At 43.8% G+C, this 15,335-nt stretch overlaps 1 protein-coding gene across 4 annotated transcripts in view; it reads left to right on the top strand.

Moving 5' to 3' along the window:
• The first annotated feature begins 2,255 nt into the window (after nucleotides 1-2,255).
• Nucleotides 2,256-15,335, top strand: part of ccdc57 (coiled-coil domain containing 57) — a 32,068-nt gene continuing 18,988 nt past the window's right edge. Inside the window, exon 1 of one of the 4 annotated variants that reach the window (XM_053414406.1) lies at nucleotides 2,256-2,497. The gene's annotated coding sequence lies outside the window, so the exon portion shown is untranslated. Of the gene's footprint in view, nucleotides 2,498-4,467; nucleotides 4,723-4,772; nucleotides 5,087-15,335 lie in introns of those variants that run through there. The other 3 variants (XM_053414409.1, XM_053414408.1, XM_053414407.1) reach the window with 3 other exon arrangements.

Here is a 15,335-nt window from a genome sequence, read left to right as displayed (position 1 = left end):
ATGTAGAAAAGTCCAAAGGGGGTGAATACTTATGCAAGGCACTGTAGACATTCAAAATAAAGGGCCATGGACATTGACAGCCTCACAAACGGCATTACAGATTGCATCAAATTCTGAGTTCAGAAAACCGTACCCACCACGCGCTTCTGTTGTATCTGTTTTATAATGCCGACAGTCCTGTAATGGTTTTTCGAAAACTCCGCCGCTTACCCATGTTCCGTTGTCTGCACTTCATCCCCTGGATCTGTCAGAAAAACTTCTTAACAGGTTAGGTCCTTCCAGTAACTGAAGAAGAACAATGAATTAGACGACAAATTCACTCTTTCGGTATGTAACGCTGGACCTATAGTGCACCTGATATGTAATATTGACATTTTGTTTGCCTATAAGGAAATCAATAAGCTTTTACAGAACATATCTCTCATTGAAAGGGGGAAATATACTTCAACACCGCCTCTGCCTGTGTAGCCTACCTGGCCTACTGTCAGTTGTCTCAGTGGCGCTTCAATGATGCTTACACTCACATTTTTCAGATGTCATTTTAATGTATCTAGAATAGCACTCAGAAGAGCGTTTACCTCCTCCAATGCCCAACAGTTCCCTTTAATTTATTCAAACCGTAGCTAATTGTTTGCATGAATGTATTAGTCCCCTAAATATGAATGATTCTTGTCATCTAGAGCAGCTGGTCTGGCTTTGGGACCCACCCTCATCCCTTAATGACAAGCTGTGACTCAAATCAAGGAAAATGTTCAACTTCTCAAATGTATTTAATGAAAAGATGGTGAAGTTTGAACCTGAGATAGTAAAGCATATCACTAGCCTGGATGCCAGACGAATTTAGCCCCGCCCACAACATTTGAGGTCGGGAAGCTCGGTCTGGAGTCGCTCCGTTGGGGAGAAACTATGCCCGAACATAAGCTGTTCGAACGAGCTCTGATCTCAATATGTGTGTCTCTGAGCGAGTGAGCGGGGCAGGCGGCGGAGCCCCGGGGTTTGTGTGTGTGTGCTGTCCGTTCGCGAAAAATATGCGCGACAGGCACAACACTGTTCAGGAAGCCACTGCAAAGGAGCTGAAGAGCCTCGGGTTGCCGACCCCTTGCTACGGCGAAAGAGCGATTTGTTTACTGCTCCGCCGTTAAAGAGATGCGGACGTTATAACATTGGTTCGGCTATAATATTAGTTTATGCCTCATGGGGCGCGCAACACAGTTTGAGAATCATTGCTCTTTACAGTGGATCCCCCGTCCAACCCCTTGTCTATTCCATTTGGGAGACCCAGAGGTGAACTGTCCCCCAAGCCCCCTCCCCTTCTCCCTTCTCACTCAGCATCAAACAGGGGCACCTGCAGTTGCAGGGGGCGCCAATTTGCCAATTCCCCACACAGTGATATGATAGATAATAGAAAACCGCATCGCGGGCCAGATGATTTTATTTATTTTTTTAAGTGCTCGTGCCGCCCCACGTGACATGAAAAGGTGCCGCCCCAGGCGGCTGCCCGGTTCGCCCCTTGCCCAAAACCGCCACTGCTCACAATTTTGTGATATGAAGATATCACATACTACGTTGCTCTGATTGGTTGTAGGTCTATCCAAACGAGCGAAGAGGCATTTTTTCCCCTGCTTCGGTTGAAACACACCCCATAATCATAGCACAATGGAGCGGTATCAGACTCATATTCTGACTAGAATTATGAGTATGACAACGTCAGGTTAGAATATCACAGTATGCCAACACAAAAAAACAAGTTTAATGATAAACCAAAAAGACAAGCAGGTGGCGATGCTAGAGAGGGAATATTCCCTTTTACACTCAATTAGCTGCATTTTAATTAAAAAACAAAAAGTGCATCTTAAGGACACAAGGTAATACAACATTTCAGTAACTTCAGCCTTTTTTAACAGACTCTGGTTTCATGCACAAAAGTGAAATAAAAAAGTCCAACTTCTGAGAAATAGTTTCAAAAAGACTCAAATTATTTAGCTTTAGGTGAGAATACTAACTCAATGAATCTATGACAACCAACAAAACTGGACTCCAGTTGAGAATCCCTGATCTAGAGTCATACATTATACATGCACAGTTTTTGTGTAATGCTACTAACTCACATAAAAAGAATCCACCATCAAACGCCGATGAAAACACTTAACATCTATGGCGGAGGTTAAAACTGAAGAAGTAGAATGAAAGAAAAAAAACGGTAGGACCCTATGGGTAGGGCACGGAACCATTGTCTGTCTCAGTAGCAAGGGGACTGGTTGTCAGACGTACTGTTTCCATGGATACTTTCCACCACAGAACAACTCGCCAGGTTTAGGTTAAGGTCGACTTCAGCTTGTTAAATTATATTTATTGTTAACAGTTTAACGGTTATTTGTTCGATCGGGACTTGCTGTATGGACTGGGACGTATACAGATTTGGTTTAGAAACACATTGCTTAGTTCACTGCTATCACTTCTAAGTTTACCATCGCAACAAAGGCTGAAGCTCCTCGTGGTAGGCTACATTACTTTGTTTTGCCTGTGTGTGCATGTGTGTGCGTGCGCGCGTGTGTGTACATATTGTACGCAAGAATCTTTTGGAAATCAAACAATGAACTCTGGTGATTCAGGCAAGCTAGCTGTATCCGATCTCATGAACACAGACACAACATTCAAATGACTCATAATGACTTCAAACTAAAAAGGGATTTTATTGTTTACCGTTAGAACCATTACTCAGTGAGTCTACAGTTTTATTCTCCTGTTTTGATGCAGCCTTCACTGCAACTGTAGATACTCGTCATCTCAGAGATTGAAGTCACCAAGAATTAATTTAATATCAAGTAATCAATAATATGTGGAATTAGGGACATGGTTATAAAACATGGAAACAAATAAAATAAGCCGTTGTTCCAAGGCTGCAAAATTTAAAACAAAAAATTTAAAACTTGAAAACTCAAAACAAACCATGGACAATGATTTGCAGCACAACAACAGGGTAATGCCTAAGCAGTGTACTGGATAAAACAAGATTATGGGAAACAAAAAAAAAACATTTTAGAAAATGTACAAACAAATAGCATTTATTGGGGTCTATTTTTTGGGGGTTTTGAAGCATTTTGACATTGATGAAAATATATTAAGCTATATAAGCTTTCTATGTTGCCCATGAAGCAAGAATGAATATTAATGGATGCTCTACCAATCGCATTAAATTTGAAAGAATCTTTCCATCAGGGATACCCCCTCTCTCCAACCCTTTTTTGCAATTTACATGGAATCTCTGGCACATGTAATGAGAAAAAAAATCTGCTCAATAACAGGGAATATAAAATAGTGCTATATAATGATGATGATTTGCATTACATAAATAATCAAGATGTCTGCCTGCATATCCTTTAAGAAATCTTCTTTACACATTCAGTCCATATAAGGATACATACATTCATATTTACTTACCATTCATCACATGAGCTTTACACTAAAAAGCAGTTCTATTTTGTCTGTTTTTAATGCTTTCGAAGTATGTCCAACATATAATAACTTTGAACATGCTTTTACTGTTCAATTTTTTTTATAGTACATAGTAAAATAGTAATAGTAAAATTTATAGTACAAATGTAAAACATACATAAGGTTTCTCCCTTTAAAAATTCAGTATAAGCCCCCGGAGCACGGTAAACTACAGCAAATATGTTTGGCTGTTGGTGTTTCCTGGATTGGCATGGAAGAGTAAGAACAAGACATTCAACTGAGTTGTAGCTGAGTTTAGGTTTAGGATTAATTGATAAACTGGAGTTAAAAATAGCAGCAACTCCACCTCCTCGCCCGATTTCTCTGGGAACGTGTGCATTTATATGACTGGGGGAAGTAGAATCATTTAAACTGACATATTCATCAGGATGTAGCCACGTCTCAGTGAGGGACAATAAATCTGTTGTAATCTGAGACTAGTTCATTAACTAAAATAGGCTTTGATGACAGTGATCTGATGTTTAAAAGACCACATTTAAAAGTCTTAGTTTCCTGTGTTGTTTCAGAGGTTGTGTTAATTTGTATTAGATAATTGTGTGGAGTTCTTGCTCTGTTATTGTTTAATTTAAATAATTTAATCCGACTGTGGACAGACACACACAATCTCTATGGGGCTGTGCGATTGATCCAGAGGGAGCGCAGAGAATTGTTTAGCACTGCAGCTCTGCTTCCTGGTCCCAACTCTGGGTTTTCATGTAATAGACTGAATAATATTCCTAGAAAAGAGAGCTGCTCCATCCCAAATGGGATGAACGCCGTCTCTCCTAACAAGACCAGGTTTCCTCCTAAAAGTTTGCCAATTATCAACAAAGCCCACACCATTTACAGGACACCACCTCGACAGCCAGCGGTTAAAAGATAACATGCATGTCATCACCTGATGTGTTAGGGAGAGGGCCAGAGAAAATTACGGTGTCCGACATCGTTTTTGCGGAAGCACAAACCGACTCAACATTAACTTTAGTGACCTCCAACATGCGAAGCCGGGCGTTGTTGCTGTCGACGTGAATTATGATTTTACTGTATTTATGTTTAGATTTAGCTAGCAGCTTCAGTTTAGATTCGATGTCGCCGGCTCTGACCCCTTGAATGCAGCTGACTATGGTAGCTGGTGTGGCTGACCTCACGTTTCTCAGAACCGAGTCGCCAATAACCAGAGTTTGCTTCTAAGCGGGTGCCTCGCTGAGTGGAGAATCTATTTGAAACGTGAGCTGGTGGCTCTTTAATCGTGGGCTTTTTAAGGGTAGCACTATGCCCCCTGCAGACCGTCACCCAGCCGCCCTGGGCTCCCGGCTGCACGGTACAAGTCGAGGGACTACAAGATGAGGCTAAGCTACGTGCTAATCTAGCTGGCTCCGCGGCGACTAGCGGGGGCAGGCTAACTACAGCTAACGGAGGTTCTAAGTTGCGGAGCCGAGCTTCTAAGTCGCTAAGCCTTGCCTCCATCGCTACCAACACTCCATTTATTACAATTACCACTACTGTTAAGGGAGGCAGAGGAGTAAGTAAACATGAGCCACTCGGAGCAAGAGGGAGAGAGAGAAGACATCGCTGCTATATAGCTACGAGGGTGAGCTCAAACAGAATAGCTAAGCACCAGAGAGTAGGGGTTGGTATGTGTGGGTGTTTAACTATAGACCAGTGATTTAAGCCGTAGTAATACAGAGAACCAGCTGTGTTTTGCAGAGGAGCTAGTTAATAGAGCGACCAGCGGTAGGAAAATAGGAAATGACGCAGCACGCCTACCGTAATGATGTATCTCTGACGTACCATTGTTATCTAAATTCATTAGGTGTGCTGTTCATTGTGATTCCTGATTGGATATATGTAGAGAAGAAATCTTGCACTTATAATATTTTTTTATGAAAAAAATGTACCTACTTGATTCTTGTTGTTCTGGGTTTGTACCCTCATGGTTGCAATGTACTTATTGTTAGTCGCTTTGGATAAAAGCGTCAGCTAAATTAATGTAATAAATCAGGAGCTCAGATCATCATGTGGTAATTCACATAAGTTCTGGATCTTGTCAAGAGAAAAAAAACAGCTTTTTCTATTTTTCTATTTACGTGGGCCTGCCATGGTGCAATTACGAATACTTGTTCTCCTTTCGAAAAGGATAGTCCTGTGTATCCTATGCTAATGGAGATAAGATAGGGAGCATTGACTCTCCTTTCCTTATTATTTATAGAATTCAAACAGCTTTTACTTCTGGGTCATTTCACTCACTAAGGAACCATCCTAAGCCATGGCCATTTAACACCAACCAAAAACTAGCACTGTCTTTTAAGTCAGCACTTAACACCTGGCTCAGTGTTTATGTGGTGACGTCTTAAATCTTAAATCAACTACGTGATTTGATTGACTAAGCAAAGAGTTCCCATGGGTTTATACAGCAGTGAAATACCTTTGGAGTTTGTAAAAAACATTGCCCCAGTCAAAATAATGAAACTCTAAACAAGACAATTTAAAAGATCTTAGGACATGGTCAACATCCCCACAAAATCTTTGTTCAATAATAGACATTGTAAAGATTTTATTTTACCTAGATCGTTGTATGCACAATTCGTCCATTTAGGGCGGTCATCCTCCAACCTAAAGGTCGGCAGTTCGATCCCCAGTCTTTCCCATCTGCATGCCTAAGTGTCCTTGGGCAAGATGCTGAACACCAAATTGCCCCTCCTACAACAAAGTGCTGCTAATATGTGAATATGTGTGTGATTGGGTGAAGGTAAAAATTGTACTGTAAAGAGCTTTGAGTGGTCATCAAGACTAGAAAAGCACTATATAAATACAAAATCATTACCATTTCACTCCTAAAATGTAACAATTTATTTTAAATGAGTGCAGTGCCCATTTGTAAGCATGCTTGTTTGGAATGGGCTGTTTGCTTGGCTTGTGGTAATGCTCTGGAGCCTACTTCATAAGTGATTCTGTGAATGTTATTGCTATGACAGAGATTAGCTCCAGTGACCATGAATATCTGTGTCAGTCTGATTTTGGCGAAATAAAAACAATAAAATCATCAAAATCATCTGGAGGTGACTTTTACCGATGGTTTGACCCAGTTGTAGACCGCTGCTGTAGTATATTAAAGGACGTAGAGGACATGTTCAACTTGGTCCGCTGACTGATGGCTATACAGCGCTGTTTGCGTCTTCATTAAAGATTTATTAATATTGAACGTAACCCGTTTCCAAATTGCACCAAACTCTGCACTGTACTTCCTGTGGCGATTATGGTGATGGAGGAGGTGAGGATGGACTCGATGATGCAGGTTGTCTTTGGCAGGTTGAATTTCTTCAGCTGCTGCAGGAAGTACATCCTCTGTTGACCTCTTTTGGTGAGGGAGCTGATGTTCAGCTCCCATTTGAGGTCCTGGGAGAGGATGGTGCCCAGGAAGCGGAAGGACTCCGCAGTGACGACTGGGGCGTCTCTCAGGGTGATGGGGTGGGTGGGGCTGGGTTCCTTCTGAAGTCCACAACCATCTCCACTGTTTTCAGAGCATTGAGCTCCAGGTTGTTCTGATCACACCAGGTCACCAGATGGTCAATCTCCCACCTGTAGGCGGACTCATCCCCACCAGAGATGAGCCCAATGAGGGTGGTGTCATCCGCGAACTTAAGGAGTTTGACAGACTGGTGACTGGAGGTGCAGCTGTTGGTATACAGGGAAAAGAGAATAGGGGAAAGAACACAGCCTTGAGGGGAACCGGTGCTAATGGACCTGAATTCAGAGACATGCTTACCCAGCCTCACGCGTTGCCTCCTGTCAGACAGGAAGTCTGTGATCCACCTGCAGGTGGAGTCAGGCACACTTAGCTGGGATAGCTTCTCCTGTAGCAGATACGGGATGATTGTGTTGAGGGCAGAGCTGAAGTCCACAAACAGGATCCTTGCGTAGGTTCCTGAGGAGTCCAGGTGCTGGAAGATGAAGTGAAGGGCCATGTTGACTGCATCATCTACAGAGCTGTTGGCTCTGTAGGCAAACTGCACGTTAGTCGAGTGAGGGGCTCTGGGTTGCAATTTGTAATCAGCCTTAAGGCCGAATTATAGACACGCAACACGCCCATTTCGTGCCCTCTGTGGGCTTGCGTGCGTCGGCCAATTTTTCTAACGACACGACAAAGCGCCGCGAGCCTCACGCAGCCAGCAAGGCTTGTGATTGGTCTGCTTACTACATCCCGTCCGGAGTCTAGTTTCCGGTTTCATGCCCCACAATACGCGGAAATCACGGAAGATTTAGAAGAACGAATATGGACCAAATAGAAGAGCACTTGGCAGAAGAGATCCGAAAGTATGACCACTTGTATAACCCGTCACTGACTGGCCGATTTGTCCGCCAGAAATAGGCTATGAGGAGCCGGAGTGGCGATGTAAATAAACAGTCAACGAAGAAGAAGACGTCTCTTCTTTGTGTGTTTTGTCTTTGAAAAAAAAAACGTTACTCCGCCTAGGGTTCTGGCAGTGAATTGCGTTGCAACACGCGCAGCACGTCAGAGAAGTATAAACCAAAACAAGTCCGTCGATGCAGCTGCGTGGCCTTCCGCGGTTGCAGTCGCAGGACTATAATTCAGCCTTTAGCCCTCTCCAGACAGAGGCAGAGTTAAGGCCTAATTATAGTCCTGCGACTGCAACCGCGGAAGGCCACGCAGCTGCATCGACGGACTCGTTTTGGTTTATGCTTCACTCACGTGTTGCGCATGTTGCAACGCAATTCACCGCCAGAACACTAGGCGGAGTAACGTTTTGTTTCGAAAACAAAACACACAAAGAAGAGACGTCTTCTTCTTCGTCGAATCTTTATTTACATCGCAACTCCGGCTCCTAATAGCCTATTTCTGGCGGACAAATCCTCCAGTCAGTGACGGGTTATACAAGTGGTCATACTTTCGGATCTCTTCTGCCAAGTGCTCTTCTATTTGTTCCATATTCGTTCTTCTAAATCTTCCGTGATTTCCGCGTATTGTGGGGCATGAAACCGGAAACTAGACTCCGGACGGGATGTAGTAAGTAGACCAATCACAAGCCTTGCGGGCTGCGTGAGGCTCGCGTCGTTTTGTCGTGTCGTTAGAAAAATTGGCGGACGCACGCAAGCCCGCAGAGGGCACGAAAGGGGCGTGTTGCGTGTCTTGCGTGCATGCGTGCGTCCGTGCAACACGAGTATAATTCGGCCTTTATTGGCTGAGAACTGTTGTTGGAGTTTCTCAGAGTACAGATGTTTAGCTTCTCTCACCTCCTTGCTAAACCTGTATTTTGACTCTATAAACCTGTCTCTTACTCCACTCCCGAAGGCCTCTTCCTTCTCCAACCTTAATTTTTTGAGTTTGGCTGTGAACCAGGGTTTGTCATTATTGTAAATCACCCTGTTGGGTGATGGAACACAGCTGTCCTCACAGAAGCTGATATAAGAAGTCACAGCCTCTGTGCACTCATCCAGACTATTAGTAGCAGTCCTGAACACATCCCAATCTGTACAGTCAAAGCTAGCCTGAAGATCCTCCACAGCTTCACTGGTCCACTGCTTAGAAGTCCTCACAATGTGAGATATGCATGAGACATATATACAGAAAGAAAGACAGATGGTAGATGGTATTAGTAGTTGATGGAAGAAAACTAGGGATTAAATACAGCACATTAATATGAAGTAACAAGAGAGGAGGCATGTCTCTCCCTAATATTAGAGATTATTTCCTTTCTGGCCAGTTAAAAATAATAGTTCACTGGTGTGGTGGATATGATGTTAAATGGATGGAAATGGAAAGAGGATGGGGAGGAAAAAGGAATTGTAATCAACATTCAATCAATCAATGGAGAGGCGGTGGACTAGTGGCAGAAACGGTCTCTGGTTCGTCTCTGGTTTGACAACAAAAAGACGAACCTGGATTGATCTGTCCAAAAATCCAAGAGGATTCTCCCTACCCTGTCTAGTGCACCTGAGCAAGGCACCTTACGCTCCCAACATCTGCTCCCCGGGCGCCGTACATGGTTGCTCACTGCTCTGTGTGTCCTGCACCAGATGGGTCAAAAGCAGAGATTACATTTCCCTACCTGCATGAGTGTGCCTGTGCATGTCTGTGCATGTGTTTGGGACTAATAAATGCATCTTAATCTTAATCTTAAACATTCAAAATATATCTGTAAAATATATTATGAGTATTAAAAGAAAAGCAATGTGGATTGGTGAAGCGTTGAGTTTGACCAAAATAAAAGGATGAGACAAAAATTCCATACCATTCTCCAAACTAGTATACAATGATTTTATAAATGATTTTAAACACTTAAATATCAACTGGATTGAGTTGTACTCAAAAAATATCTATACCAAACTCTGCGTATTTACAGACAAGATGTGCTGTAGTTTTGCACCGAATCACTATCCCCAGTGACTGGTCTACAAACAAATAATCACTGACCTGAAAAAAAAGAAGACCATTTGATATTCAACAAAAGATTCTCAGGCCCTTGCATTTGATTAATTTATAAATTGTAATATTGTGGAGAATTAACCAAATGTACATATTGACTTTATTTGTCATTTTTAGACCATGAGGAAATACTTTCATTTCATGCTTGTTTCAATGTTACACCTCATTTCTATAAGTATATAAGTTTTCTCTGTTACTAAATTAAATAAAGTCTATTTAAAAAAGAAAGCAGATGTGAGGGAATCTCGGTACAAGCAACGATTAGATATCACAAATTTGCATTGACTTTCCAAGACCATTTGAATCGCTTCATCTCATTTAACCTACAAACCGGGTTTGATGCTGTAAAACAATCACATTTTTGGACAGAGTTAACTGAGATGCCCAGCATATGATACAGAATTCAAACCATATTGGTTATTAAATAAGATAATAAGTAGCAAATAATAAAAATACAAGTAAGAATAAGTAAGAAGGCAATAGATTGCACAATAGCCAAGAATTGCACCGGTAGAAATGAATATTGCACTTGTAAAAAGTGAAACCTGAGTTGAAAATGAAGTACAAAAATGTGTGCGTGTGGTCTACTGGGAGCATTTCTGGTTGTACAGTCTTACTGCTGCAGGGAGGAACGACTGTCTTCACCTTTCCTTCATTAACTTTGTGTGGAATGGTCTGTGGCTGAAAGAGGTAGCGCTGTGATGGTTTCCTGCCAGTGGTGGGATTTGTACATCCGAAATGACAGCTTCGCCATTATTCTCTTCTGTCCCACTACCTCCACTAGGTCAAGGGGTATCCAAGGACTGGGCTGCCCCCCCATCAGTCTATCCCGTAACCTACTGTCAGCAGCTGAAATGCTGCTGCCCCAGCAAACCACACCAAAGACGATGGCTGATGCCACCATAACGTCCTAAAAGGTTTTCAGGAGCGCCCCTTGTACTCAAAAAGACCTCAGACTCTGAGCAGAAATATTCTACTATTGAAAGAGTTAAATATAAAAATATCGAACCAGCAATAGGATACATGTGGGAATCAATCTGTATCTACGTACGTCCCATTCTTGTTAACGTGATTAGTAGTGTTGCACGGTGTACCGGTACTAGAAAGGTACCGCGGTTCCCTTACGTTAAAAACGATACGGTTTTGCATATTTTTAGTACCGGTACTTCATTGAAATAGCAGCAATCAGAGCACACTCGCTGTTCTGCTCCCTGTCACTCTGCATGCAGACTGCGAGGGGCGGGGCTGCCAGCTCTCACACATGCAGGCGGCCCTCACTCACAGCGAGTGATCTCAGGGGAGACATGGCATAATCTGCATGAGCTCTTGCCGACCGCCGACCCTCTTCAGCCCCTCTGCAGCGGCTCCCTGTACAGTGTTCATATGTTGAACGGTAACGTGAGGGAGCGTCACGTTAATTTGTCACGGCTCCTGGTTTTATCATGTTGGCCTGATACGATGCTAATTTGACAAATTAACGTGACGTTCCCTCAAGTTACGCGTGTGTTTTTGCGCACTTAGAAACATTACACCCCAGTCACTTGAATGTGTTCTTGCCCTATTGCATGTATTCTCGTTTAAGACGTTGATCTAGCTTTCAATTTGGCTGCAAGAACGTAGCCCAGTTCAAAATTAAACTTAATTAAGAATTAAGAAAAAAATTAAGAAAGAAAACACTATACATGCTAAATAACCTACAATTTTACTTATGTGGGCCTGTAGGCTAATACTAATATGAATGCCATTGGTTAAGTGTTCAAATAGCTGGGCAGGAACAAGCTGGTAAAAAAGGGAACCTTACAGATGTTTTATTTATTACTATCAGATAAACCAGTATCGTATTTGTGGTATCCTATCGTATTTGTGGTATAGTATCGTATTTGTGGTATCTTATCGAAAGTATCGGGTATCGTAATATTTTGGCAGGTATAGTATCGAAGTCATAATTTTGGTATCGTGACAACACTACAGTGTTCTTGAGGCAAAGGCTATAACCTTCTCCTCTCCGTCAATAGTCTGCATCAGGACGGCCCCTAGTCCCACGTCGCTGGCGTCACAGTGAACCTGAAAGCCAAGGAGCGGCTGCGGCTGAGCCAACACTGGTGGTAACTGCAACATTCTCTTGAGATGTTCAAAGGCGACTTGACATTGCTCAGTCCACTCCCACAATACTCCTTTCCTCTTGAGGTTATTCAGCGGAGCTACAATGTCCGCCATCCTTGGTAGAAACTTGTGGTACCAGCCCACTAATCCAAGGAATCTTTGGAGACTCTTCAAGTCTGTGGGTGCTGGATAGGCTGCCACAATCTTAGCTGGGTCCACGGCTACCCCCTCCCCTGATACTATATGCCCCAAAAATGTTAACTTAGTCTGAAGAAGACGGCATTTCTTCACATTGAGGGTTAGATTGGCCTCATTCAGCTTTTGGAAGACTGCATCCAGGTCTCGTAAATGCTGCTCCTGAGTCTTGGAAAAAATTATGATGTCATCTATATATACGAAACAGATTTTTCCCTTTAACTCCCCAAGGACAGGTTCCATCAACCGCTGAAAAGTGGCACCTGCGTTCCGCAGTCCAAATGGCATAACCCTAAACTGTAGGAGGCCTAGATGGGTGGTCACGGCGGTCTTCCTCTTGCTTTCTTTGTCCATGGCCACCTGCCAGTAACCACTCTGAAGATCCAGTGAGCTAAAATATTTGGCACCCTGCAATGACTCCAGAATTTCGTGCACCAACGGCATTGGATATGCATCGTGATGCGTTTTGGCGTTGAGGCCTCTATAGTCCACACAAAAACGGGGTGTCGCATCCTTCCTTGGGACTAAGACCACGGGAGAGGCCCAGGCAGAGGAGGAAGGCTCTATAACACCATCATTGAGCATCTTCTTAATCTGCTCCTCGATGACTGCTTGCTTATGTATTGATTCTCTATAGGCTCTCTTTCGCACTGGCAGCTCATCCGTGGTCATGATTTTGTGCTTTACAATCTCAATTGCACCTGTGAAATCTGTCCAAACGGTAGACCATTTCAGCAGCAGTGGTCTAAACACCTCCGGCCTTGGCTGCTCGATGCTAGCCTTTTCAAATACCGCCATGTAGAAATTGATTACTGAGCCTTGAAACCCCCACTGCAATGCATCCCGGGTTTTCGTTAGAAACTTTTGCTCCCCCCCCCCCCCCCCCCCCCCCCGGCATAACATACTTCCTCAGGTGGGGCATTAAGACTATTTGGCTTGCACACATAAAGTCTAACCCAAGCAGTAGAGGCATGTACAGCTGATCATCACTTAGAATATGTGCACTGATGGAGATGTGAGTGTTATGGAGGGTGAGGAGCAGGTTAATTTTCCCTAGAGCCTTACTCTCGTGTCCATTGGCCATAACGAACCTCGGGACTTCGCTCACATTCAGAGTCTCTCCAGCCCTCCTTAGGTTTTCCCATAGGGTTCTGTTCATCAATGAGTATGTGCAGCCTGAGTCAAGGACGGCATTTCCGTGTGATCCTCTGACCCTTATTGGTACCACCAGGAGGGTTGGAATGCCCAGAACCGAAGCCATATCCGCACCATGTCCACGGCCCTGCCCATGTTCGGGTTTCCTGCTGGATTTTTTGCTAGAACGGTCTGAAGAGTTGGTCTGCTGTACGCGGTTCCAATAGTCTTTGGAATTGCTCCAGTCTTTCTCTATCAAAGACCCCACCTTAACCAGCTGGTCGATGTTGACACAATACCACGTAGGCCACTGGCCAGCCTTGGATTACATGATCTGAGGATTCGCCTCACAACCTCCTCCTCGGCCATATCGGGACTCCACTTCAGGCAGAGTGCCCGGTGATCATAAGCAAAGTCCCTCAGGCACTGATTGGGTGATTGCACACTAGAACGGAGCTGCTCCTCAATCTCCGACTGGTAATCAGTGGGCAAGAAAGCGTCAAGGAATGCATTGTTGAACATCTCCCAATTAGCTATTTTGCTGCGGGCGGCTAACCACCAGCTCCGTGCTGGTCCTTTTAGAACGGCGTTGAGGGTGCCCAAGAACTCAAAATCACTCAGTGGTCTTAAGAGTAAGAAAGTTCTCACACTGTTCGATGAAATCAATGACAGGGTCGAACTCCTCGAGTCACCAAACTGGGGAAACTCCATTCTAATAGGTGGTTTAGCTGAAGCTGCGGCCGAGGTCGGGAGTAAACCATCTCTCACAGATGTTGGGTGGCCGGCAGACAAGACCACAGCAGGAGTGGAGGAACTAACAGGCTTCCATGAAGACCGGCTTTTGTTTATGATCTTCTTAAGTTCTTCATCCCACCGTTTATCCCTCCGCTGCAGGCAGGATACCAGAGCTTGATCAAATCTCTGCAGCCTCGTGTCAATGTACTCATTCGCCTCCTTAGCCATTGTATCAATTGCTGCTCTGAGCCCCTCCTCCCGATTGAGTGTACTATCGGCTGCTTCCTTAAACCGGTTCTCAAAAGACTAGATTTTTAACTGTAATTCCTGCAGATGTTCCGCCATTCCAATGGCCCCATTATCACTGTCATCCGATTTATGTTGATCCTCATCCTTGGGGTCAAGATACCTAGATTCCAGCAGGCTGGTTACCTCACTGAGGCCACTGCGGTTGTGTCTACAGGTAACATGCCGATAAGTGTCATCTTCAGCAGGGGAAGGAATATTTTTAGCCAAATCCATGAGGGGCAGTGAGCTCTCTTCAGGTGCATCATCACACCCGGTTGACCCCTGCTGCCTTAAAGTCGCCATTTGAATTGTCAAGTGAAGCTAAGCCCCCAGGAAAACGTGTGCTTAATGTTGCGGTTTTCGTTAATAAAAGGATGTATTCCCCGTACTGTAGTTGCAATATACGTGTATGTATATATATATATATAGGTAGGCCAGGTTTGCACAGCTACCCCTGCTCTGATCCTAATCTTCACAAATCAATTAATTAAACCGAACATTCACTGAGTGAGTTATGGGGGGAAATATCAGTTATGGGGGGAAATAACACCGTTATGCAACTTAATTATTAATGAAATATCAATAACATGGGAAGTGCTGTGATTAAGAGGTATTAGCTGTACCAAAACACAATTTTCGGCCCGTGTTATTTAACTTGAAAAAAACAAAAGACCGAAGGGAGAAAACACTCCTCGGGTCAAGCGAGCATGATCCGTACACAGCGATATCGACTTTAATTGTATCATCCACTTGGCCCCATACTGGCCACCACTCTGTAACAATTCGCCCTGTTTAAGACCCCAGGGGAAAATTACTACGCATTATTTTTAAGGACCACAGGTGCCAGAAGTGAAATCTGGAAATTATGTGGCGTGACCGGGCGGAGACATAACAGGTGTGGCGCGCGAGTGGGAGGGTGAATGTGAGGCGCAACTAATGT

The sequence above is a fragment of the Pleuronectes platessa genome, chromosome 21, assembly GCF_947347685.1.
Source record: "Pleuronectes platessa chromosome 21, fPlePla1.1, whole genome shotgun sequence".
Classification (NCBI taxonomy): domain Eukaryota; kingdom Metazoa; phylum Chordata; class Actinopteri; order Pleuronectiformes; family Pleuronectidae; genus Pleuronectes; species Pleuronectes platessa.
This window is presented reverse-complemented; position numbering and strand designations above follow the sequence as displayed.